The 25,532-nt window shown below is 40.8% G+C and overlaps 1 protein-coding gene across 14 annotated transcripts in view; it reads right to left on the bottom strand.

Moving 5' to 3' along the window:
- KCNMA1 (potassium calcium-activated channel subfamily M alpha 1) overlaps positions 1–25,532 on the bottom strand; it is a 784,008-nt gene that overhangs the window by 419,215 nt on the left and 339,261 nt on the right. The gene's annotated exons all lie outside the window — the stretch shown is intronic.

Raw genomic sequence — 25,532 nt, 5'->3', positions numbered from 1 at the left:
TATAACAGCTAGGGGTAAACATTCCTTTATTTCTCGCAATATCAGAAAATAGGACCAGCATTAACAAACTATCTTTTCCTGTTCTCACCAAATGGTCTGAAGCAATCTCATTTATCGTGAATTTCTGTAAGCATTAACAATTTGTAAAATGAATCAATTATGTTCTTAGAGGTTTAATAAAATCTACCAACTTAAGTAATATCCTGACACTCTTGAAATTTACCCAGAAAAGTTAAAAAAAGAAATAATTGTATTCAGCTGAGCAGAACATCATGTGTATTTTTAGAAAGCATATATTAGCCTACAATACTCATGCTAAATACATAAGAAAATTGCTGATTGACTCTAAATCTAGTTGTAAAAGGATCTCTCCTTTAAAGTTTAAAAAAACTTCCTAGCAACGACTAAATATTGGTGTATCTGCAAGCCAAGCATATTATAAATCCAAACGTTTGGTGATCTAGACTTTGAGAGAAAGAATAAAAACATCTGATCTTTAATGAGCAAAGTAGGGATTTCAAGAACATGACATCATTTTCAACAGTCAGTGGCATGAGAGAAACAGGACACTGAAGCAGAGGTGAAAATGAAGATGTCACACAGGTATTACACACAGTCTGCCTACGCTGACTGCCTACGTTGACTGCCTACATTAAGATCATCTTTTTGTAAATGTATAGCCCTCACTAGGAATTCCGTTTGCCAACAGGTAACAAACTAAAATGACAAAATTTTTCTTATCACATTTCCCTGATACTATTATTAGATCTTAAATATGAGGGGTAAAAGGGGACGCTCTGGAGTCAAGTTTCTTGTGATCAAATGTTGGCTCCTGCCCCTTACCAGCCAAATGTCCTTGGAAAAGTCAGTTACTACCTCTAAGTTCCAGTTTCCTCATCTTTGAAAGATTTATTACAATATCCATCTTATACAGTCTTTTGGATGAGTAAATGGGATGTACAAAAAATCCTTAACACGGTGCCTCTACAAATGCTAGTGATCAGCATTCCTCTGCTGGAAATAAGGGCAGTGTTTCTAAGACGAAGGTGGAACAGCCCTTACTGTCTCCTTCTGTAATCAAAGCAGTCATCAGCTCCTACTTCCAGGGTCTCCTTACCTCCAGGACTTGTCCCTGACAACATGTTTATAATGTTCATAATAGGTTACCACCTGCACAACTTATTATTATTTTTTTTTATTGTTGGGGATTCATTGAGGGTACAATAAGCCAGGTTACACTGATTGCAATTGTTAGGTAAAGTCCCTCTTGCAATCATGTCTTGCCCCAATAAAGTGTGACACACACCAAGACCCCACCCACCTCCCTCCTTCCCTCTTTCTGTTTCCCCCCCATAACCATAATTGTCATTAATTGTCCTCATATCAAAATTGAGTACATAGGATTCATGCTTCTCCATTCTTGTGATGCTTTACTAAGAATAATGTCTTCCACGTCCATCCAGGTTAATACGAAGGATGTAAAGTCTTCATTTTTTTTAATGGCTGAATAGTATTCCATGGTATACATATACCACAGCTTGTTAATCCATTCCTGGGTTGGTGGGCATTTAGGCTGTTTCCACATTTTGGCAATTGTAAATTGAGCTGCAATAAACAGTCTAGTACAAGTGTCCTTATGATAAAAGGATTTCTTTCCTTCTGGGTAGATGCCCAGTAATGGGATTGCAGGATCAAATGGGAGGTCTAGCTTGAGTGTTTTGAGGTTTCTCCAAACTTCCTTCCAGAAAGGTTGTACTAGTTTGCAGTCCCACCAGCAGTGTAAAAGTGTTCCCTTCTCTCCACATCCACGCCAGCATCTGCAGTTTTGAGATTTTGTGATGTGGGCCATTCTCACTGGGGTTAGATGATATCTCAGGGTTGTTTTGATTTGCATTTCTCTAATATATAGAGATGATGAACATTTTTTCATGTGTTTGTTAGCCATTCGTCTGTCGTCTTTAGAGAAAGTTCTATTCATGTCTCTTGCCCATTGATATAAGGGATTGTTGGCTTTTTTCATGTGGATTAATTTGAGTTCTCTATAGATCCTAGTTATCAAGCTTTTATCTGATTGAAAATATGCAAATATCCTTTCCCATTGTGTAGGTTGTCTCTTTGCTTTGGTTATTGTCTCCTTAGCTGTACAGAAGCTTTTCAGTTTAATGAAGTCCCATTTATTTATTTTTGTTGTTGTTGCAATTGCCATGGCATTCTTCTTCATGAAGTCTTTCCCCAGGCCAATATCTTCCAGTGTTTTTCCTATGCTTTCTTGGAGGATTTTTATTGTTTCATGCCTTAAGTTTAAGTCCTTTATCCATCTTGAATCATTTTTTGTGTGTGGGGAAAGGTGTGGGTCCAGTTTCAGTCTTTTACATGTAGACATCCAGTTCTCCCAACACCATTTATTGAATAGGGAGTCTTTCCCCCAAGGTATGTTCTTGTTTGGTTTATCGAAGATTAGGTGGTTGTAAAATGTTAGTTTCATTTCTTGGTTTTCAATTCGATTCCAAGTGTCTATGTCTCTGTTTTTGTGCCAGTACCATGCTGTCTTGAGCACTATGGCTTTGTAGTACAGACTAAAATCTGGTATGCTGATGCCCCCAGCTTTATTTTTGTTACAGAGAACTGCCTTAGCTATACGGGGTTTTTTCCGGTTCCATACAAAACGCAGAATCATTTTTTCCAAATCTTGAAAGTACGATGTTGGTATTTTGATAGGAATGGCATTGAATAGGTAGATTGCTTTGGAAAGTATAGACATTTTAACAATGTTGATTCTTCCCATCCATGAGCATGGTATGTTCTTCCATTTGTTAATATCCTCTGCTATTTCCTTTCTGAGGATTTCATAGTTTTCTTTATAGAGGTCCTTCACCTCCTTCGTTAGGTATACTCCTAGGTATTTCATTTTCTTTGAAACTATGGTGAAGGGAGTTGTGTCCTTAATTAGCTTCTCATCTTGACTGTTATTGGTGTACACAAAGGCTACTGACTTGTGGACATTGATTTTATATCCTGAAACATTACTGTATTTTTTGATGACTTCTAGGAGTCTTGTGGTTGAGTCTTTGGGGTTCTCTAAGTATAAGATCATGTTGTCAGCAAAGAGGGAGAGTTTGACCTCCTCTGCTCCCATTTGGATTCCCTTTATTTCCTTGTCTTGCCTAATTGTATTGGCTAGAACTTCCAGCACTACGTTGAATAGTAAAGGTGACAGAGGACAACCTTGTCTGGTTCCAGTTCTAAGAGGAAAAGCTTTCAGTTTTACTCCATTCAGTAAAATATTGGCTGTGGGTTTGTCATAGATAGCTTCAATCAGTTTTAGAAATGTGCCACCTATGCCTATACTCTTCAGTGTTCTAATTAGAAAAGGATGCTGGATTTTATCAAATGCTTCTTCTGCATCTATTGAGAGGATCATGTGATCTTTATTTTTGCCTCTATTAATATGGTGGATAATGTTTATAGACTTGCGTATGTTAAACCAGCCTTGCAAGCCTGGGATGAAGCCTACTTGATCATGATGAATGACTTTTTTGATGATAAGCTGTAATCTATTGGCTAGGATTTTGTTGAGAATTTTTGCGTCTATATTCATGAGTGAGATTGGTCTGAAATTCTCCTTTTTGTTTGGGTCTTTTCCTGGTTTTGGTATCAGGGTGATGTTAGCTTCATAGAATGTGTTGGGGAAGATTCCTTCTTCCTCAATTTTTTGGAATAATTTCTGCAGTACAGGAATAAGCTCTTCCTTGAAGGTTTGATAGAATTCTGGAGTGAAGCCATCTGGACCAGGGCATTTTTTGGTTGGAAGCTTTTTTATTGTTTCTTTAATCTCAGTGCTTGAAATTGGTCTGTTCAGGAGCTCTATTTCTTCCTGGCTGAGTCTAGGGAGAGGGTGTGATTCCAAATATTGATCCATTTCCTTCACATTGTCAAATTTCTGGGCATAGAGTTTCTGGTAGTATTCAGAGATGATCTCTTGTATCTCTGTGGGATCAGTTGTTATTTCCCCTTTATCGTTTCTGATTGAGGTTACTAGAGATTTTACTTTTCTATTCCTCGTTAGTCTGGCCAATGGTTTATCTATTTTATTTATTTTTTCAAAAAACCAATTCCTTGTTTCATTAATTTTCTGAATGATTCTTTTGTTTTCAATTTCATTGATCTCTGATTTGATTTTGGATATTTCTTTTCTTCTACTGAGTTTAGGCTTAGATTGTTCTTCTTTTTCCAATTCCATAAGATCTCTTGTGAGATTGTTGATGTGCTCTCTTTCTGTTTTTCGAATGTAGGCATCTAAAGCGATGAATTTTCCCCTCAAAACTGCTTTTGCAGTATCCCACAGGTTTTGGTAGCTTGTGTCTTCATTGTTGTTATGCTCAAGGAAGTTAATGATTTCCTGTTTTATTTCTTCCTGCACCCATCTGTTATTCAACAGAAGATTGTTTAATTTCCATGCCTTTGGGTGGGGTCGAGCATTTTTGTTAGAGTTGAGTTCCACCTTTAGTGCCTTATGGTCTGAGAAGATATAAGGTAAAATTTCAATTCTTTTGATTCTGTTGATATTTGTTTTGTGTCCCAGGATATGATCAATTTTGGAGAATGTTCCATGGGGTGATGAGAAGAATGTATATTCTTTATCTTTGGGATGGAGTGTTCTATATGCGTCTATCAAGCACAGTTGTTCTAGGATCTCATTTAAATCTGTTATATCCTTGTTTAATTTCTGTTTAGAGGATCTGTCCAACTCTGTAAGAGGAGTGTTAAGGTCCCCTGTTATTATGGTATTATCAGATATCATATTGCTCAGACTGAGTAAGATCTGTTTCAAGAATCTGGGAGCATTTAAATTGGGTGCATAAATATTTAGAATTGAAATGTCTTCTTGTTGTATTTTTCCCTTGACCAATATAAAGTGACCATCTTTGTCTTTTTTGACTTTAGTTGCTTTAAATCCACATGTATCTGAAAATAAGATTGCAACTCCTCTTTTCTTCTGAATTCCATTTGCCTGAAAAATTGTCTTCCAACCCTTGACTGGGAGCTTTAATTTGTCTTTTGAAGCCAGGTGTGTTTCTTGCAGACAGCAAATAGATGGCTTGTGTTTTTTAATCCAGTCAGCCAATCTATGTCTCTTCAGTGGGGAATTCTATGCTATTCGTCTTATTTTGTGAGAGTCCATTGCTTAGTTTTATCTTTTGCATCAGTGGGGAGGTTAGGTTCTGTCCTTTAATTTCTGAGTTCTTACTTTGCTGTGGCGAATTTCCTCAATGTTTGTATATCCGTAAATGATTTGATTTCTCTGTCAATTTTGAAGCTTAGCTTAGCAGGGTACAGAATTCTGGGCTGGAAATTGTTCTGTTTAAGTAGATTAAAGGTAGATGACCATTGTCTTCTTGCTTGGAAAGTTTCATTAGAGAAGTCTGCGGTCACTCTGATGGATTTGCCCCTGTAGGTCAACTGGCGCTTACTCCTGGCAGCTTGCAGAATCTTTTCTTTTGTCTTGACTTTGGACAGGTTCATCACAATGTGTCTTGGAGAAGCTCGGTTAGAGTTGAGGCAACCTGGGGTCCGATAGCCCTCTGAAAGCAGTGTGTCAGAATCTTTGGTGATATGTGCGAAATTTTCTTTTATAATATTCTCTAGTATGGCTTCCATTCCTCTGGGGCATTCTTCTTCCCCTTCTGGAATTCCTATAACTCATATGTTGGAACGCTTCATAAAGTCCCATAATTTTGACAGTGAACGTTCTGCTTTCTCTCTCTTCTTTTCTGCCTCTTTTACTATCTGAGTTATCTCAAAAACTTTGTCTTCTACCTCTGAAATTCTTTCTTCTGCATGGTCTAACCTGTTGCTGATACTTTCCATTGCATCTTTAAGTTCCCTGATTGACTGTTTCATTTCCTTCAGCTCTGCTATATCCTTTTTATATTCTGCATATCGTTCATCTCTTATTTGATTCTGTTTTTGAATTTCCTTTTGATTATTTTCCACTTTATTAGCAGTTTCCTTCATTGTTTCCATCATTTCTTTCATTTTTTCAACATGTGTATTCTAAATTCCCTTTCTATCATTCCTAACATTTCTGTATGGGTGGAATCCTCTGCAGTAGCTACCTCATGGTCCCTTGGCAGGGTTGTTCTGGACTGGTTCTTCGTGTTGCCTGGAGTTTTCTGCTGATTCTTCCTCATGAGTGATTTCTTTTATCTGTTTCCTTGCCCTAATTTTCCTTTCACTTCCTCTTGCTCTTTAAGTTCTCGTGCCTGTGGAAGTTGCGGGCGGGTTTAGACGGATTGAACACACGCGACCACTTGCCGGTTTTCCACTGTTTTAGTCCTCCTCTTGGGGTCCAGAAGTCTCTCGCTGACTCCCTGTATCCTCTCAGGGGTGATGATAGGCAATCTCTCCCACCAGCCAGAGATGCCTGGAGTCCTATCTCCCCAGACTCACGGTGCCCAGATGCAAGGAAGCTGTTACTCGGCTGCCATCTTTGGCTCTGCCCCCTGTACAACTTATTATTTTTATTTAAACTCTCCTAAATTTATTTTTAATGGAACTTTATATTACTACTAGAAAATGGAAATCCCATCTTGTTTGCTATAATAGGAAAGTAACTCTAAATATATATAGCAGAAAAGAAAACCCAGACCATTTAAATGCCATCATGATATTGTCACTTCAGCAAAAGCCTCAGAGCCCGGGGCTTAAGGCTGGTTACCAGAACTCAGAGCGGTGGTAAAGACCTGGTAGAACCTAGGGAGAGTTTCCTCCTGTGGGAAAGAGAATGTAGAAGTCTGTGTGTCATGGGATGCCAGGCCAAGTTACCACCCGAAATCGTGCCACATACCCCTGCTGATATCCAGCTCTCACAATGTCATCATGTCATCTAGACTGCAGTTGGTAAGGTCTTATGCACAAACAAACAGTATTTCCAAAATTCTCTTGGAAGGAAGTTTCCTAGTTAATTTGAGCCCATTCATTTTTAAAATTGGAGAATGAGACATTAGAATTCATAGAATTTGCAGATTTGTGTATTGCCCCAGCAAGCAGCAGTGCTATTAACATGTTAAGTCTTCACAAATTTGACTAGGGATGGAGTGCACGTGTGTGTGTGTTTGAGTGTGTGTGTGTGTGTGTGTGTGTATATAAGAGTGTGATATGGTCTGGGTGTAAGTCTTTTCCAAAGCTCATGTTGAAATCTGATCCCATAGTGAAAGGAGAGGAGTGTTTGGGTCATAGGAGCAGACCCTCAATGCGCGGCTGGGTGCCCTTCCTCCCGGTGACAACGAGTAAACGCTTGCTCTATAGGTTCACAAGAGAGCTGGTTGTTTAAAAGAGCTTGCACCCCTCTTCCTCTCTCTGGTTCCTTCTTCCCCCATGTGACATGCCTGCTCCCCCTTTGCCTTCTGCCTTTACCAGAGGCTCCCTGAAGCCCTCACCAGAAGCAGATACTAGGCCATGTTCCATGTACAGCCTGCAGAACCATGAGCCAAAAAAAACTCTTTTCTTTACAAATTACCCAGCCTCAGGCGTTCCTTTCGAGCAACAACAAAATGGGTAAACACAGCAGAATTACTAAAACTTCATGCACCCTCACTCAGACCCCCATCACTGTTGAGCTGATGGTTCATACCTTTTATCTCCATCTACAAATGTCTTTAACCCAAATATTCCATTAGTCCAAGAGTACAACAGAACATAAGTCCTTTAAAACCCCTAAATGGACAGCATTGCCTACTGAGGATCAGAGCAGACATGTAATCACGTTTCATACTCAGCTATGGCCTCCTCAACATGAAGACAATGGTGCAGACTTTTATTGTTGATCCACTTTCACTTAACAAATAGCAAATATATTTTCTCTTCCTTATGATTTTCTTCGTAATATTCCATTTTCTCTATACCAGGAAACTGCAGGGGAAGCCAGGATGGTTCCCAAATTGGCCTGCTCAGCAAATCTGAACTCATTCAGCCACAGACCCATTCATTCACGCTTCAGGGATTGCAGTGCTCTAAGACAACGAATGAAATGTTGTGTTCTCTGTGCACTCAGACCCTTCCCCACATGTAAAAACAATCTCTGCTGCTTCACATTCAAAGGGCTGACCCTCTTGCACAAATAATTCAGAAGCAGTGCATAACCACCCCTCACACGAGCTTCACATTAATGGTGCCTGCCTACATCAGGAAAGCACAGACTATTTCCCTATACGGGGAGGCAGGCGCCCATCAAGGTGAATTCCTCTCTTCCTCCCTGTCACATTTGCTTTAGCAATGCTAGGTGATGCTGTCTAGTCCAGAAACTTGATCAGTGATGGGAGATGCCAATTTGGGATCCTAAATTTGGTTGCGGAGCATTCATTTGGACAGTCTAGAGTGATCTGATTTACAGACTGAGCAATAACCAAAATTCTGAATACTGTCTGCCTGTCTAAGCAAAGGTATTTCTAAATCACAAGCATTAACTTATTAGATGGGATTTGGGATGAAGATCATCTCTAACGCAAGGAAGAGAGGTTTCCTGGCAACGGCCTGGGGGGTGACGAGCAGCAACACACACACGTGGAAGCTGAAAGCACACCAGTGCTCTTCCCCACTCCCGGCACCTCCCACATGCTAACTCAAGAGCTGACAGGTCCCTGGATCACTCAACAGGCAGCAAACTCTCAGGGCAATGAGTGTTACCACTGCCTTATCTTGAGCTCCACTATTAACACACTTGTCATCACGAAGTCAGGTTGTTAGTCACTGGAACAATTTGATGGAAAGGGTGAACACCAGAGCGAAACATGTTGACCCAGATAGGCTGGCCGAGGGGATCAAGTGGCAAGAAACTCTGTTATCACACTTGGTCAGCAAACAAAAAGCTCTTAGTAAGCACACGCTTCAGCTGACTACGTACCACTGCTTCTACACATATGGCTGGTCGTCACACAGATAAATGAGCACAGCAAAAAAAAAAAATACACCTGATGCCAAAGCTCTGAAGTAAGGGACATCTTTCCCCAGTGACTTGGAGTTGTTGATGTCTTCATAAGAAGTGAGAATCTAACTTACTAAAAATTTCTAATTAATAGCAATCTCTGCTTAAACAAGCAAAAAAAAAAAAAATTCTAGGTAACCAAGTGCCCAAGAGGAAACAGTTGATACAGATCATCAGCTTTCTGTTTTACAGTGTGAAGAAAGAGATTAAGAGGCAAGGGACACCTCTAGTCCTGGTTCTTCCACTGCGTCCCTCACTAAGCCTACACAGACCTCAGCTTGTTTCCCTATAATGTGAGACTATTAAACTAAACAGCAGTTTTCAATCTGAGCGAGACAACCCAGTAGTGGAGGCCACCAAATATGGAGTCCTCAAATAGACTTACAATAGAAGGCTGGTATTTTGGGGTTGCCTTACAGCTATTAAGTCATTGAATCTTCACAGCAAACTTGTATAGGTGGTGCTATTAACCGTCTCCATTTTATCAATGGGCTCAGAGAGGTTGGCAACTTGCCCAAGGGTGGATCATCCAGATTCTGAGCTGAGACTTGGACCCAAGTGGTCTGGCTCTAGAATTGCTTGATGCTCTTAACTACTGGACTCTAAGTAACCCAATACCTTTCAGTAACAGTTAACACTAGCCACCAATTATGGCCAGCTGAATGACTGAGTAGAGAAAATCTAAGACTTAACAAAAGACACTCTCACTCCCACTTTAACATGCTATTTTTTTTTTAATTTTTTTTTTTTTTTGTAGTTTTTTTGGCCGGGGCTGGGTTTGAACCCGCCACCTCAGGCATATGGGGCTGGCGCCTACTCCTCTGAGCCACAGGCACTGCCTTTAACATGCTTTTTTGAGAGACAAAGCAATGAAATTTTGTAGCATCACCAGAGCTTATGTCTCAAAAGCGAATGCTGTCCACTGGCTAGAAGAAAGGCTGACTGGCACCAGCTGGCCACAAGACACAGTTGGTTCCACCCCCCCCTTATACACAGATTCTATGATTCTTCAGTGCTTTGAGGAAGAATGCTGCGACTTCCTTAGCCTCCTTTTGAAAGAACCAAAGCTCTGCCTCGCAGCTGTGACAACCCTGGGCCCATCACAACCGGGAGCTCCTGACAGGCTTATCTCCCCCAGCTCCCCGGGAAGTCTTGTGTTGGCTGTCAGATCAGGGTCGCCAAACCCATTCTCCCAATTACCTCTTTGGCAAGTGATTCCACTGCGGAAGTTCCTCTTCCACCTGAAACCAAGTGGTCCCTTACCCCCATGCAGACAGCCCCATGCTCCCAACTTCAACCAACCCCAAAGGCACAGGGCCACTACGCCGGCAGCCCCTGGTGTCTGAGAAGACCTCATGGCTCTGGCACACATCACTCAGTCAATGACATTCTGAGTATCAGCAGCCATCTGGAGTTCCTGGCCTTCCTCCAGGCTCTTAATTGCCATCTGCACGCATGTAAGGGAAACAACACCTGAAGTTACAAAGGGCCCAGCGTGTGAGACAGAAATGAAGGTGATAGCACCAAGTTCTCATTTAAGGGACCACTCAAACTGCACCAAGATTGTACAGAAAGAGTAAATAATGAAATGATACATATCAGCTATTATTTCAACATGAAACTAATTTAGTGGATAGGATTTAAATACAAATAGAATCTCCAAAATATTACATTGAAAAAAATCTCCTTTGTGATGAAATAGATGGCCTAAGATGCTTATCCAAAATCATTGTTACGTAGAAGTGGTATATGTACACCATGGAACATTATGCAGCCTTAAAGAAAGATGGAGACTTTACCTCTTTCATGTTTACATGGATGGAGCTGGAACATATTCTTCTTAGTAAATATCTCAAGAATGGATGAAAAAGTATCCAATGTACTCAGCCCTACTATGAAACTAATTTATGGCTTTCACATGAAAGCCATAAGGGAAGGGGGAGGATGGGCAGAGGGAGGGTAATTGGTGGGATTACACCTATGGTGCATCTTACAAGGGTACATGTGAAACTTAGTAAATGTAAAATATAAATGTCTTAATACAATAACTAAGAAAATGCCAGGAAGGCTATGTTCACCAGTGTGATGAAAATGTGTCAAACGGTCTATAAAACCAGTGTATGGTGCCCCATGATCACATTAATGTACACAGCTATGATTTAATAATAAAAAAAAAAAGAGAGAGAGAAGCCAGTCTCAAAAGATCACATACTGTGGATTCTACTTATTTGACATTCTTAAAAAACAGACTTTGTTGCCAGGGGCTGTGAATGAAGAGAGGGAGCTTGATGGGGTGAAGGACCCATTCTATATCCTGTTTGTAGTGCAGGCTCTATGCATCTATGCATGTGCCCAAATTTATAGACCTATATACCCAAAAAAGGTCAATTTATTGTATGATAACAAATAAAATATTTTCAAGGACCATGAATAGGTTTGTCTCCTGAAGATGAGTTCATTTTTTTTCTAAGTTGGATCATATTTAGAGCACTAATTCGCTGGGCACAGGGTGCCTAGAGTCCCAGCTCCTTGAATGGCTGAGGCAGGAGGATCACTTGAGCCTACAAGTTTGAGGTTGCTGTGGGCTATGATGATGCCATTGCACTCTAGCCAGGTGACAGAGCAAGACTCTGTCTCAAAATTATTAATCAATTAAAAAATTTAAAAAGAACATTATCGATTACCTATTAAGAATTGTAAATGTGTATACATACAGTGGAGATTAAATGAAATAACATATTAAAGTGCTTTTAAAATAAAAAGGACGTGGAGGATGTAACGTTTATAGAAAGAAGTCACATTAGGCTTTATAACCGCCCACTAAGTGAGGGTCTGAAGGCCTGGGCTCCCCCATCCCTCCTGCCCAAGAGTCACCTGCTTTCTGGACTTCCCTTTCCTCAAGTATGAAAAGGGCCATATGAGGCAGGGTCTGTCTTCATGCACTTCAATCCCATTACTTAATCATTTATGTGCACAGACCCATCATTAAGAGGTAAACTGTTTTCCTTCAGTGCTCATAATAGCAGTGAGTCTCGGAATTCTGGTCTTGAGGGAAATCCCCCTTTCCAACAGCCCTGATGATACCTCTAAAAAAGAAAAGCACAACCACTCTGCTTTTGAAGAGCAGGAGACAGAAAGATTTAACCAGCACTTTTCAAAGGAAGGAAAATTCTGTGTCATCCTAAGCTTGACAAAACTCGTGCTGCGAATTGAGAGGGGAGAGGTTAACTGTTTTGAAAGCTACAGCGTATCTCTCATCAGTAGCTGGGGCCTTGGAAAGAAGGCCTGGAGATTCAATGTGCAGGATGCCCGCTAGCCACACAGCTCTCTTGAAAAGATGTCCTTCACTAGCTGTCCTATTAGCAATTCACACAGAAGTCCAAGAAAGTTAAAACACGTGTCTGCCCCACACCACACACCAACACTCCCCATGAACCTCACCTTCCCTTGTGCTAAATGTAGCACCCGCCCCCCACGGGCTCTTAAATTCCTTTCTACAATTCCATTGCAGATACTTCCAGAAATACCTTAATTACTGGTCAGTTATCATTGTCATTAGAGGTTTAAATAAAAGTCTCTGCATTCTAACCTGCTGAGAATTCCTATAATAAAAGGTACTTACAGAGCTTTGATAAAGCACCAGTCAACCTTAACATTTAAATGAGAAAAACTGTAGCTGCTCAAATCAACCCCTCATGCAAAACTCCAGGGACCAGGCAGCAAACGCACCACCTCAGCAAAAAGAGAGGAGTAAAGAGAAAAAAAGGAAAACATGCACTCCATAAATTACCCACATAAATCAGTTTAGGCAGGCTACATTTTTTTTTGAACACAGAAAATGCTTAAAGGAAAATTCATGGAAAACCCACAATTACTCCTTTAGGAGGGCAAAATATCACAAGGAGAAGGACAGGTATTAACAGGGGGCCAACCTCCTCCTTTGCTACAACCAAATTCTTCCATGACAGATAATTAGCAGTTGAGATGAGCTACTAGGGGACCCAAGATAAGGGACACTCTAGCCATTTCCCAGGGTTTGGGGGAAAGGAATGAACATTTTCAAGTGCCTCATGGAAGCTGGTGCTTTACTTGTGTCATTTACCTTATTATGTCATGTTCCCTTCCAAGTGTCCCTAACTCTGCCTTCCAGATAAACAGAGGCTCCACTATCTTAAGTAAATTCCCCAGCATCACCAGATAAAGATCTCTAGGACTTCGGAATTCACCCCCAGCAGTGCTCTTTCCTTAACACCCTAACATCAGGAATAATAAATCCTGGGCTCTGGGAAGGGTCTGGCACATTACAACAGTTAAAATGGAACAAAGAAATGAAAATTTAAAATTGTCTTCAAAGGGAGTCTTCACGTCACATACCCTGCACATACAGAAAGTGTCAAAGGGCTCAGATGAAAAAAAAAAAAAAAATGTTATTTCCAGAAAGAAAAATCCTTCTTCCTCCTCTGGGTAGAACCGCAGAGACAGAGACACAGTAGGCTCAGAGCCTGCCAGGGCTGAAGGAGGTCCCCAACTGACAAGGCCACTCTCAGGGCACCTGCCTCTTACACGCTGGCATTTTAATGTCGACATCCACTCCATGGGAACTGACTTGTGCGGACGTGTGTCCCATTGATTCAACAGTTACTTGCTGAGGACCTTACTTATGTGCCAGGGACCACTGGAGAGAACAAGGCACTTCTCAGTTGTGTGTTCTCCACCTTTCCCCCGCTCTGGATCACTACAGGAGCCCCAGCGGGCAGAAGGAAGGGAGCCGCGGAAATCTGCCTGGCCCTCGCCCTCTCTCACCTTCAGCAGTGCCTCAGTCTCCTCCGTAACACCACCTCCTTCCTTTGCCCTCCCAGGCCCACCTCCCTTCTCCTGCTAACCTCTGGGTTGCCCCAACAGTGGCCTACATAGCTGTTCCACTCTTCCCACATGGCGGTTCTTAGTTCCCCACATTAAACTCCATCTCTTGAACCATCCTGTTTTCCTGACTGCCCTCTGACCTCTACAGGCACTAGACTGACTCCCAGTCTTTATGGAACTTACATCTGAGTAGGCAGAAGAGCAATAGGCAATTAAGCAGCAGCCAGTCACATGAAGGAAGACCAGATCCTGATCATGTTACACGCCATGATGTTAGCAGCACAATGGTAGGAGCAGGGAGGTGGTGGAGCCATGTCAGATGGCACCAGACATCTCTGCTGAGATCTGAAGAATACAAAGGGCCTAGCTTTCCTAGGCCAGGGAAGAACATTCTAGGCAGAAGAGACAGCAGGACAAAGGTCCTAGAGTAAGAATCGGCTTGGTGTGTTTAAAGAGACATGGAAATCGGCTCAGAGCCTGTAGATCAGCGGCTAGGATGCCAGCCACATACACCAGAGCTGGCAGGTTCGAATCCAGCCCAGGCCTGTCAGACAGCAATGACAAGTACAACCAAAAAATAGCTGGGAGTTGTAGCAGGCACCTGTAGTTCCAGCTATTTGGGAAGCTGAGGCAAGTCAATCGCCTAAGCCCAAGAGTTTGAGGTTGCTGTGAGCTGTTGACGCCACAGCACTCTACCCAGGGCAACAACTTGAGACTCTGTCTCAAAAAAAAGAGAGAGAGAGAGACATAGAAATCCAGTGTAACTGATGCATTTAAGTGATGGGGTCAAGGCCATAGTAAGCAGTTAAGAATTTGCAATTGATTTGATTTACATTTTAAAAGGTCACTTTGACCAAGGTATAGGGAATTTCTCTCATCGTCCACAGAGAAAAATTCTTAAAGACCTAAATTGCTTCCCCATCCAGGAATATCACTTCATCTTCAAGGTCTAAGAGAGAAATAACTCACCACCCTAATGAATTTGTTCAAAGAGGGGTCAGCCACGGCTCCTGTTGCATGGTTTGGGGGGAGAAACATTGGTTCCCTTGATACCAGTTCTACCATGTTCCAAGGCCAAAGGAAAAAACAGGTAAGCAACCATTCACATCCGATAGCTTTATTACTTAGAGGGCCTGGGGGTCCCCTCTCAATCATTCTGGAAAGTTCCTAGTAGGAGGACCCATATACATCAGCATAGCTTTGCATTCCAAGGTGATCCACTGGCCTGTCTAGACTGTTATTTGGGGATTGTGGGAGTTTGACACCCCATGTCAGAATCTCCAGCCTGCCCCCGTGGACGGCCAGAGACCTCCAAGTTGCGACACTTTGTTTTGCTTTCCAGTTCTTTCTTGCTACATCAACTGGCCCCTTTTTTATTTCCTCAAAGTGACAAATGTATGCTTCTAAGCAAGGCTGAGGGAAAAGACAAAACAGAAATGCAGTCCCCATCGTGGATTTCTTCCCCGAAATGCTGCTAATCAGGCATTTGGGTTGTTTGCTCCCTTAATCAGAACGCCATTAAGAAATCTCTGCCGGGTTTCTGTACACAGTTTTTCTCTAATGAAGCATCAAATCTCTTGCACAAACAATAGCGGCATCGCATCCAAGCACTCTGGCCCCAGCCAGCACGGCTGCAATCTCTGGCAAATGTGCAGCCTCTTCCCATTCTGTTCCTCCCAGAATAGCCTGCCAATGGGGTCCTCAAATCAAAGTCTGAACGCTGTTTAGCTCTGGTTAATATGGAGAGAGAGAAGAAATCTGGGGTTTTCAAGGAAACAGTATTGTGTCCCCAGCATTTGACACAATACTTTGGGATATGATGCCTAGTAAACATTTCTGTCCCGTTTGCAAGTCTGGATTCAGGTTGACAGCGGCTTGCTCAAAGGGGTACTTGTCATCCTTGACTTAACTCTCAAACAGTGAGCTACTCCCTGGAAGACAGGTGTGGTCAGAGACAAGGCTATGACAAGATGCCCCTGGGGCTATCAGTGAGCAAAATGGCACAGCCCTGCTGACTACGGCATTTGGCCAGGCTCAGGCACCATAGTCTCCAAGTACATGGTCATATCTTTTCACTGTCAGTCCCATTTGTCAAGCTGGGGATATGGATTATGAAGGAACAGATAACAGGCTCTATCTGCCAACCTATTTCATGGGGTTTATAAAATGTAAAAGGAGTATCTAGGGGACTAATGGGGAGAGGAACAAAGCTGTTTCTGGGACTCTGGAAAAGCCCATTTTGACTGTGAACTTCCTGTGCCTTTGAATCAGTCATCTGGTTGCAAACAAGACATGATGGAGTATAGACATTACTCACTGCTGCAGAAGGGAAGAACATCCCATCACGTGTGAGGATAAAGGACGTGGTCCCTGTGGGGACCTTTTCTGAAACACAGAGGTAACTCTAAGGGTGAAGATTATAGGCTTATAATCATAGCCTTCCTCTGGCTTTGGGGGAACTATAAAATCAGGGCACAATCCCACTGTCTCTATCTTTTTTTCTTTTAAGTTTCTTATTTTTTGTTTTAATTTCAAAATACTAAGGAGGTACAAATGTTTTTGTTGCCTAGTATAATAAAGTCAAAGCCTTTAGTGCACCTATCACTAGAATGCTATTAATTGTGCCCAATACTTTTATCCCTCATCTTCCTCCTACCCACTTCTCGGATTCCAATGTCCTTTACATTTCTTCGTGCCCATATGTGTCCACAATTTAGCTCCCAATTATTGGTGAGAACATGTGGGTTTACTTTTCCATTCTGGAAATACTTAAGATAATAGTCTCCAGTTCCATCAATCCAAGTTGCTGGAAAAGACATTATTTCATTCCTTTTTGTTATTGAGTAGTAGTCAAATAAGAAGGAAAGAACAAAAAAAGGAAAGAAAGAAGGGAGGAGGCTGGGGCGGCGCCTGTGGCTCAGTGAGTAGGGCGCCGGCCCCATATGCCGAGGGTGGCGGGTTCAAACTCAGCCCCGGCCAAACTGCAACAAAAAAAAAAAATAGCCGGGCGTTGTGGCGGGCGCCTGTAGTCCCAGCTACTCGGGAGGCTGAGGCAAGAGAATCACGTAAGCCCAAGAGTTAAGAGGTTGCTGTGAGCCGTGTGACGCCACGGCACTCTACCCGAGGGCAGTAAAGTGAGACTCTGTCTCTACAAAAAAAAAAAAAAAAAAAGAAGGGAGGAGGGAGGCAGGCAGGCAGAGAGGGAGGCAGGGAGGGAGGAAAGAAGGAAAGAAAGGTAGATATAGATAGATAGATTGATTGATTCACATATATAGTTAGATAGATAATTCACGTTTTCTTTATCCACTCAAGAATTGATGGGCATTTGGGTTGATTCTAAATCTTTGCAATTGTGAATTGTGCTGCAGTGAACATTCGAGTGGAGTGCAGATGTCATTTTGATATAATGTCTTCTTTCCTGTTGGGTACATACTCAATAGTGCAATTGCTAGATGTAACATTAAGTCTACATTTACTTCTTTGAGAGATGTCCATACTGTTTTCCATAGAGATTGTGCTAATTTGCAGGGCCATCAACAGTGTAGAAGTTTTCCTTTCTTTCTATATCCATGCCAATATCTATTACGTATTAACTTTTTATTAATGGCCATTCTGACAGGAGTGAGATGATATCCCTTTGTAGTTTTAACTCTCATTTCCTTGATGATTAGTGATGATGAACATTTTATTATGTTTGTTGGCCGTTTGTCTACCTTAAAAAAAAAACTTATATTTATGTCTTTTGCCTACTTTTTGGTGAAGTTGTTTTCTTCTTGCTAGTTTGTTTGAGTTCTTTGTAAATTCTGGATATTAGCCCTTATCAGATGTGTATTTGCAAATATTTTCTCCTATTCTTCAGGTTGTCTATTTACTCTGTCAGTTATTTCCTTTGCTGTGCAGAAGCTTTGTAATTTAAGTTCCATTATTTATAATACCATTTTTGTTATTACTATATTTGCCTTTAGGGTATCAGTCAAAAATTCTGTTCCTAGGCTAACATACAAAAGATTTTTTCCACTTTTCTTTCTAGTATTTTTATATCTTAAGTTAAAGGTTTTTATTTAACTGGAATTGATTTTTGTCTGTGAAAAGATAGGGTCCTGTTTCATTCTTCTGCATACAGCTATCCAGTTTTCTCAGCACCATTTATGAACAAGGCTTCCTTTCCCCACTGTATGTTGTCTGCTTTGTCAAAGATCAGTTGGTTATAGGGTTCTCTATTCTGTTCCTTTAGTCTGTGTCTCTATTTTTATACCAGTGCCATGCTCTTTTGCTTACTATAGTCTTGTAGTATAATCTAAAATCAGATAATGTAACACTTCCAGTTTTTTTTGTTTGTTTGTTTGTTTTTGTTTTTTGAGGCTTTAAGATTGTTTTGGCTATTGAGGCTCTTTTATGGCTCCAAAGGAAGCTTAAAAATTTGTCTTTAGAGCTATGAAATACGATGATGGTATTTTGATAGGGATTGCATTGAATCTGCAAATTACTTTGGGCAATATGGACACTTGAATAATATTGATTCTACTAATTCATGGGCATGAAATATTTTTTCCAGCTGTTTCTGTCATCTATAATTTCTTTCATCAGTGTTTTGTAGTTCTCCTTGTAGAAATCTTTCATCTTCTTGATTATGTACATTCCTGGGTATTTTCTGTTCTTTGTAGCTATTGTAAATGTTATTGAGCCCTTGATTTGACTCCTAGCTTGACCGTTATTAGTATATAAAAATGTAACTGATTTGTGTACATTGATTTTATAACCAGAGACTTTGCTGAATTTATTCATCAATTCTAAGAGTCTTTTGGTAGAGTCTTTTGGGTTTTCTAGATACAAGATCATATAATTAGCAAATAGGGGTAATTTTACCTCCTCTTTCCTAACCTGGATACAGTTAATTTCTTTCTTTTGCTCTGTCTAGGACCTTCTAGTACTATGTTGAATAGAAGTGGAGACAATGGAGACCCTTGTCTTGTTCCACTTCTCAGGGGAAATGCTTTCAGCTTTTCTCTACTCATTGTGATGTTGTCTGTGGGTTTGTCACATAAGGCTTTTATAATTTTGAGGTATGTTTAAAGGGTGCTGGATTTTAACAATGGTTTTCTGGATCTATTGAGATAACCATATAGTCTTCCTTTTTTTTTTCCTTCTGTTTGGTGAATCACATTTATTAATTTGCATATATTGTACAATTCTTGCAACCCTGGGATGAAAAACATTTGATCATGGTGAATTACCTTTTTGATGTGCTATTGAATTCAATATTTTGGCAAAGATTTTTGTATCTATGTTCATAAGGAATATTGGTCTGTAGTTTTCTTTTTCTGTTGTGTCCTTTCCCACCTTCAGGATCAAGATGATGCTGGTTTCATAGAATGAGTTAAGGAGAGTTTCCTCCTTCTCAATGTTATAGAATAATTTCTGTAGGATAGGTCTCACTTTTTCTTTGCAGGTCTGATAGAATTCATATGTGAATCCAAATGGTCTAGGATTTTTTTTTTGGTAGATTTTTTATTACTGCTTTAGTCTCATTGCTCATAATTGGTCTATTCAGGATTTCTATCTCTTCCTGATTCAGCCTCAGGAGGTTGTGTGTTTCTAGGAATTTACTATTTCCTCTACATTTTCTAGTTGGTGCACACAGAGGTTTATGTAGAATTCACAGATAATGTTTTGTACTGCTGTGGTATTAGTTGTAATATCTCCTTTTCCATTTCTGATTGAGCTCCTTTGAGTCCTTTCTGTTCCATTTCTTGTTAATCTGGCTAGTGGTCTAGTGTTTTGGTTTATTTTTTCAAAAAAAAAAAAAAAACCTTTTTCATGGATCCATTTATCTATCTATTTATTTCTAATTTCCATTTTTTTAAAGTTCTGTTCTGAGCTTTGTTATTTCTTTCCTTCTACTAGATTTACATTTGGTTTGCTCTTCTTTTTCTAGTTTCTTGAGATGTAATTTTAAGTTGTCAATTTGTGATCTTACTGTTTTTTTGATGTAGGCATTTAAGGCTACAAACTTTCCCCTTCAAATTGCTCATGCCATATTCCATAGATTTTGAAATATTATGTCCCATTTGTCATTCGCTTCAAGGAATCTTCTGACATCCATCTTAATATCAACGTTGACCCCAAGGATCATTCAGCAGCAGGTTAATTTCTATGACTTCATGATGATTTTATTGTTTCATTTCATTTTGACTTCTAGTTTTATTCTGCTGTGGTTTGAGAGCATATATGGTATTATACTGACTTTTTAAAATTGTCTGGGACTTGTTCTGTGACCTCAGATATGCTCAGTCTTGGAAAATGTCCATGTGTTGATGAGAAGAATGTATATACTCTAGTTTGGGGTTAGAGTGCTCTATAAATGTCTGTTAGGTTCATTTGCTCTGGAGTCCCATTTAAGGCCAGTGTTTCTTTATTGATTTTCTGCTTTCAATGATCTGTCCAGTTCTGTCAATGGGATGAAGTCCCTGGCAATTATGATGCTACTGTTTATTTCTTTGCTTAGATCTTAGTGGAATTTGCTTTATGAACATGGGAGCTCCTGTGTTATGGGACATATATTTAGGATTACTATATCTTCTTGTTGAATTGCCCCCCTTTACTCTTTATATCCTTTCTTATGTTGTCTATCTCTTTAGAAATTTTTCATTTTTTTCATTGATGTCCTGAAATGTACTTTTGGCTTTTTTTTTTTTTAACCATTGTTGATCTAAAATCTATTTCATGTGATGAGAATGGATACATTTGCTTGCTTTTGGTTTCCATTTAGGTGGAATATTTTTTTCCATCCCTCTACTTTGAGTCTGTATGAGTCCTTGTGAATTATTACATGGGTTTCTTGGAGACAGTATGTACTTGGCTTATGTTTTTTTTCATCCATTCAGTTAGTCTTTGTCTCCTAATTGGGGTATTATGACCATTTGTTAGCACTGATATGTGGAGTATTGTTCTGTCCATCATGTTGAATTATACCTTATTGTTTTGTTTTTCCTCTTGTGCTATTGTCTTATGAGAACTATGAGCTTTAACTTTTAGGTGTTTTTAAACTAGTGAACATCTATTGTGCTCTTCTACCTATAATGCACTTTGGAATATTTCCTATGGTGCAGGCCTAGTATTGACAAATTTCCCTAGTGTTTGCTTATCTGGAAAAGTCTTCGTTTATCCATCACTTGTGAAACTTCATATTTCAGGACACAATATTTTTGGTTGGCTACACTTCTATTTAAGAAGACTAAAATCGCTTCTGGCATGTAAGACCCTTTGTAAGGGAGTTGTTACTTTCATCTTACAGCGTGTAGAATCTTCTCCTTCATTTTGGCTTTTGCCAGGTTAATGACTATGTCTCTTAGAGATATCCTACTTGTCGTGAATTTTATCAGAGTTTGATGAACATCTTGTATCTAGAAGTCTGAATCTCTGGTGATACCAGATTCTTTCTTCAATAATTCTCTTGAATAGATTTTTCATGCTTTCTGCCTTTTATTCTTTTCCCTCCTATAATCTGTGTATTGGTTTGTTTCATATAGTCCCATATTTCTCTGAGTGACTGTTCATTCTTCTTTATACCTCTTTCTGCATCTTTGACTAACTGGGTTAATTCAAAAGTCTGGTCTTCAAGGCTTTTGAAGGCCTGAGATTCTTTCTTCTACTTTGTCCAGTCTGTTGTTAAAGCTTTCTGTTCTATTTTGAAGTTACCTAAATGACTCTTTCATTTTGTTGAGTTCTATTATATCCTTTCTTATGTTGTCTATCTCTTTAGAAATTTTTCATTCTTTTCATTGATGTCCGAAATGTACTTTTGGCTTCTTTCTGTTGGTTTTCAGCCTTCTCATCAATGCTATTCATCTTATTTGCCATCCATATTCTGAATTTCAATTCTGACATTTTGACAATTTTTTTTTTTTTTTTTTGGTTGGGGTCCATTGCTAAAGATCTGTTGTGACTCCTTGAGTGTGTAGAATTAGCTTGTTTTTCACGTTACCAAAGTTCTTTTCCTGGTTTCTTCTCATCTGAAACCTCTTCTCTCAGCTCAGGGCACATAGGTTTGCTTCATGCTTATTCTCCTTTGCTAGGAACTTTCCTACTTAGTGGGAAGAAGAAGAGTTTCTTAGATAGTACTATCATGACATATCCTGGAAGACTGACTTAGCAGGAGGGGAGCAGTTGCACTGACAGCCTATAATGCAACAGTTCTGGGCTGTCCTGTGATTGTCATGGTCCAAACCAGTGTTGGATGATCTCCATGTGTAGCAGTGGGTTGTTCCCCAGGCCACTGTTGGAAGCTCAGGCAGGGGATAGACAAGTCCCTCTCCACAGAGGCTGGTATTGCAGGAACATGCTCTGTGCCAGCATTCCACAGTAGTGGCAATGGCAGCCAATTGGCAGAGGCTAGGCAGTAGTTGTGAGTGTTGGGGCTGACTGTGTTCACTCCACCTAGGTCCAGTTGCAATGGTGGCTTGTGGCTAGTAGGTACCTAGTGGAGCTCTGGACCACAGGAGTGGTTCCCATCAGGTGGTAGGTAGGAGCCTCAGGAGTTGGGACCATGAGACCTACTGGCCCATTGTTTTTTGTCCTAAGAATACAGCCAAACCTTTTAGCCCTATCACCCCTTACATATGTACCTTGGAGACAAATCATTTGTCTCTACCCATGTTTCAACAGGATGTTGTTGCCCAAAGTCTTAGGCATCTTAAACATGACATTATTACAGAGCTAAAGATGTAATATCAATAACTTCAATGGAAAATGTGCAGCAATTTTCTTCCTGCTTGGGGAACATAAGCTTTTATCATTTTCTTTCATTCAAGGGACAGCTTTGCCCTAGCTCCATGTTTGTGACAACACATAGTCCATGGTGCTGCTTTGCTGATTTATAACCTGTTGAATCATCATCTCATTAAGTCAAAACTGATTAGTGTGTGGACCTATTTTGTAAACTGTAAAGTGTTACACATGCCTGGTGGCCAGGCTACTAAAGCTCTAAATATACACATAATTAACTTGGCTGGGTTCTAAGACAGATGGTATAAAGAAGGCAGCCTCTACCTAGGAAAGAAAGGGGAGAAGAAAAAAATAGAAAGAGTTGCTTCTTCAGCGAGGTTATGTCTGCTTTCTCTTCCTCAGCCTCTTTAATATAACAGGAGTGGAAAAAGAAAGATGCATTTCATTCCATGGTTAATTTCTCCTGCCTGGGCTTCAAGAAAGAGACCCAAATGAAGAGATCTGTGTGTGGACTGACCCTCAAATGACTGCGCATGGGAGGTCCTAGTGGCAACACCAAATCATGCCGACTAAACCTGGGAGCAGCAATCGGTATCTACCCTAAAGGCCTATACCTAACCTCTTCCTCACGAATTAGGCCCTCAAAATTGTCAAGAAACTAGTAGCCTACACTTTTGTGTCTAAGGCAGATTCATGAATTGTACCGTAAGAATTCAACAAATAATTATAACCTAGTATGCTCTCCTAATCTAGAAAGGGCTTGCCAACAATGAGGCCTGAGTGGCCACAAATGCTATTCTATAACAGTCCGGGGGAAGGGACTGTTACCACTGGTGCTACCACTGATCTCCCACTTCAAAAATGACTATTGCTCTAATACTAGCTAAATGTTGCATGTATTGATTAAGCCTTCCCTCCCATCTGAAATTCTTTCTATGGAGCAACACTTTAAAGCTTGTAGCGATCGTTCTAGGGAGGCCGCTGCTTTGACAATCTAAATGAGCAGCAAAAGGACCTCAGTCACCAGGCCAATATCTGGATTTCCCATCTGGCCCACACCCATAGCTGCATAACCCTCTGCCTCCCCCAACCTCCAGCAAGCCTCAAAATTTTATTTCACATTCTGGGTCCAAATGGATGTTTTCTGAGAAGTCAGTGTAACCCATAAAGCTTTGGAAACAAGTTTAAGTTGTTTTTATACTTTCCATTACCTAGATGGTTCTGGAATGTAGCTTCTAAGAGGCCCAGCTTGCCCTCACATCAAGGAGGCTGAGAAAGGAGAAAAACAAAAAAGGGAAAACCTGTGCAAGAAGGCCTGGGGTGAGGAATTCAGAAGGTGGCCCCTGGGTCCTGCTCAGCTCGCTCTCCTCTTACTCATTTCCACCTCACTTCTTGAGCAAATGGGCATGGAAGGCAGGGGCTGTGTTCTAAAGGCATAGCATCGAGGGCCCCAGAGCTAGAAGGCCCTTCAACTCCTCCTCCCTAGTCCCCTACCAGCCAAGAGACCCACTAGAATGATTCTTCAACAAGTCATACCCAGAAAGGTAAAAGAGTCGCCAGAAAATGGTGGGGAGGCTCCTGCCCACCTCTCAGGGCCCTCCCTTCGGCCCAGTCACAGTGGCTTCTCTCCCTCCTGCTGGTCTCCTTCAGCTCATGTGGAGTCCATGTGGAATTAGAAGAAGCAACCCCTTGAGATTGTAGCCTAGTGAGGGACCATGAGCCTAATTTCATTCCCATTCACTCCCTAAGCCAGGCACCCTTGTGCAGTGCACGACAGAAGCCACGGTACAGGATTTCCCTGTATGTGGGGGATTCAGTGTCCTAATTAAGGGAAAGTCACCTTCCTGGGCTCTGGGGAAGGGAAGAAACCTGATAAGTCACAGCCTTGGCTTACGCTACATTTTCTGGGCGACCTCTGAAAACCAAACTTCAGATTCCAATCCTGATCCTGACCATCTCTGGACCATCTATGACTTTAGAAAAGTGATTTAACCTTTCTCTGTGCCTCAACTCCCTCCCCTATAAAGTGGAGACAATGGGAACACCTCTCAAAGGTAGAGTTGCTGTGAGGATTAAGGAAGTTAATTTATGTAAAGCACTATATCATTATGTTGTTAGATCAATTCCAAGAGGCACATTTCCAAACATAACAATGATTGTGAAACCTAGGCATATCTTATAATCAGTGCATATTTTAATATGTACTTAATAAAATTTTCTCCCACTCCTACCTTCCAAAAAGTAGGTATTAAGTCAATGATGCATCTTACTAATCAATGTATTTTAGAATCAAGAAAATATGATCTTTTAATTACCATTTCATGCATAGTAACAAATACAATGCTAAAGACTCCCTTCTTTGGGGGAAATTTTGCAGCAGTCTCCACTAACACCACCAGGGAATAGATGCCACCCACACCAGCACTTCCTTTTTTCCTCAGCCCCTCTAGATACTCAAACCTACACCTCCCAAGATCTTTGCCAGAGGGTTTTAGGGAGCATCTGATCCAGTGGTTTCCAGCCCTGACTGTTTACAGGTATCCTTGGGGGCTCACTTACCCCAGAGGTTCTGATTTAATTCATGGAAATGCGACCTAGGAATAGGCATTTTAGAAAGTGTTCCAGGCCTTTAGAAAGTAACACACAGCCGGGATTGAGAACTCTGACTCCAATCGGTGTCAGCTCCATCTGAAGTCTGACATCTCCTCAACCCCACAGCTAACAAGTAGCTGGCCAGCATCTTCCTGAATTGCAGCAGAATCAAGACTTCACTAACTTAGGTCATGGACTGCTACTAAAAAGGAGAGATTCTTCCCCCAGGCCAGGGGCTAATATCTGCAAGCAATTCCAAACTGGAAAATGAGGAAAATGGCCTTAAATTGAGCCTTCTTCCTAACCAGCAAAGCCTCAGATACCTGGAAGTTTACCTGTTTTAAATTTTGTAGAAATCTTTTGCCTTACA

Source organism: Nycticebus coucang, chromosome 3 (assembly GCF_027406575.1).
Source record: "Nycticebus coucang isolate mNycCou1 chromosome 3, mNycCou1.pri, whole genome shotgun sequence".
In the NCBI taxonomy this organism is placed as follows: Eukaryota; Metazoa; Chordata; class Mammalia; order Primates; family Lorisidae; genus Nycticebus; species Nycticebus coucang.
This window is presented reverse-complemented; position numbering and strand designations above follow the sequence as displayed.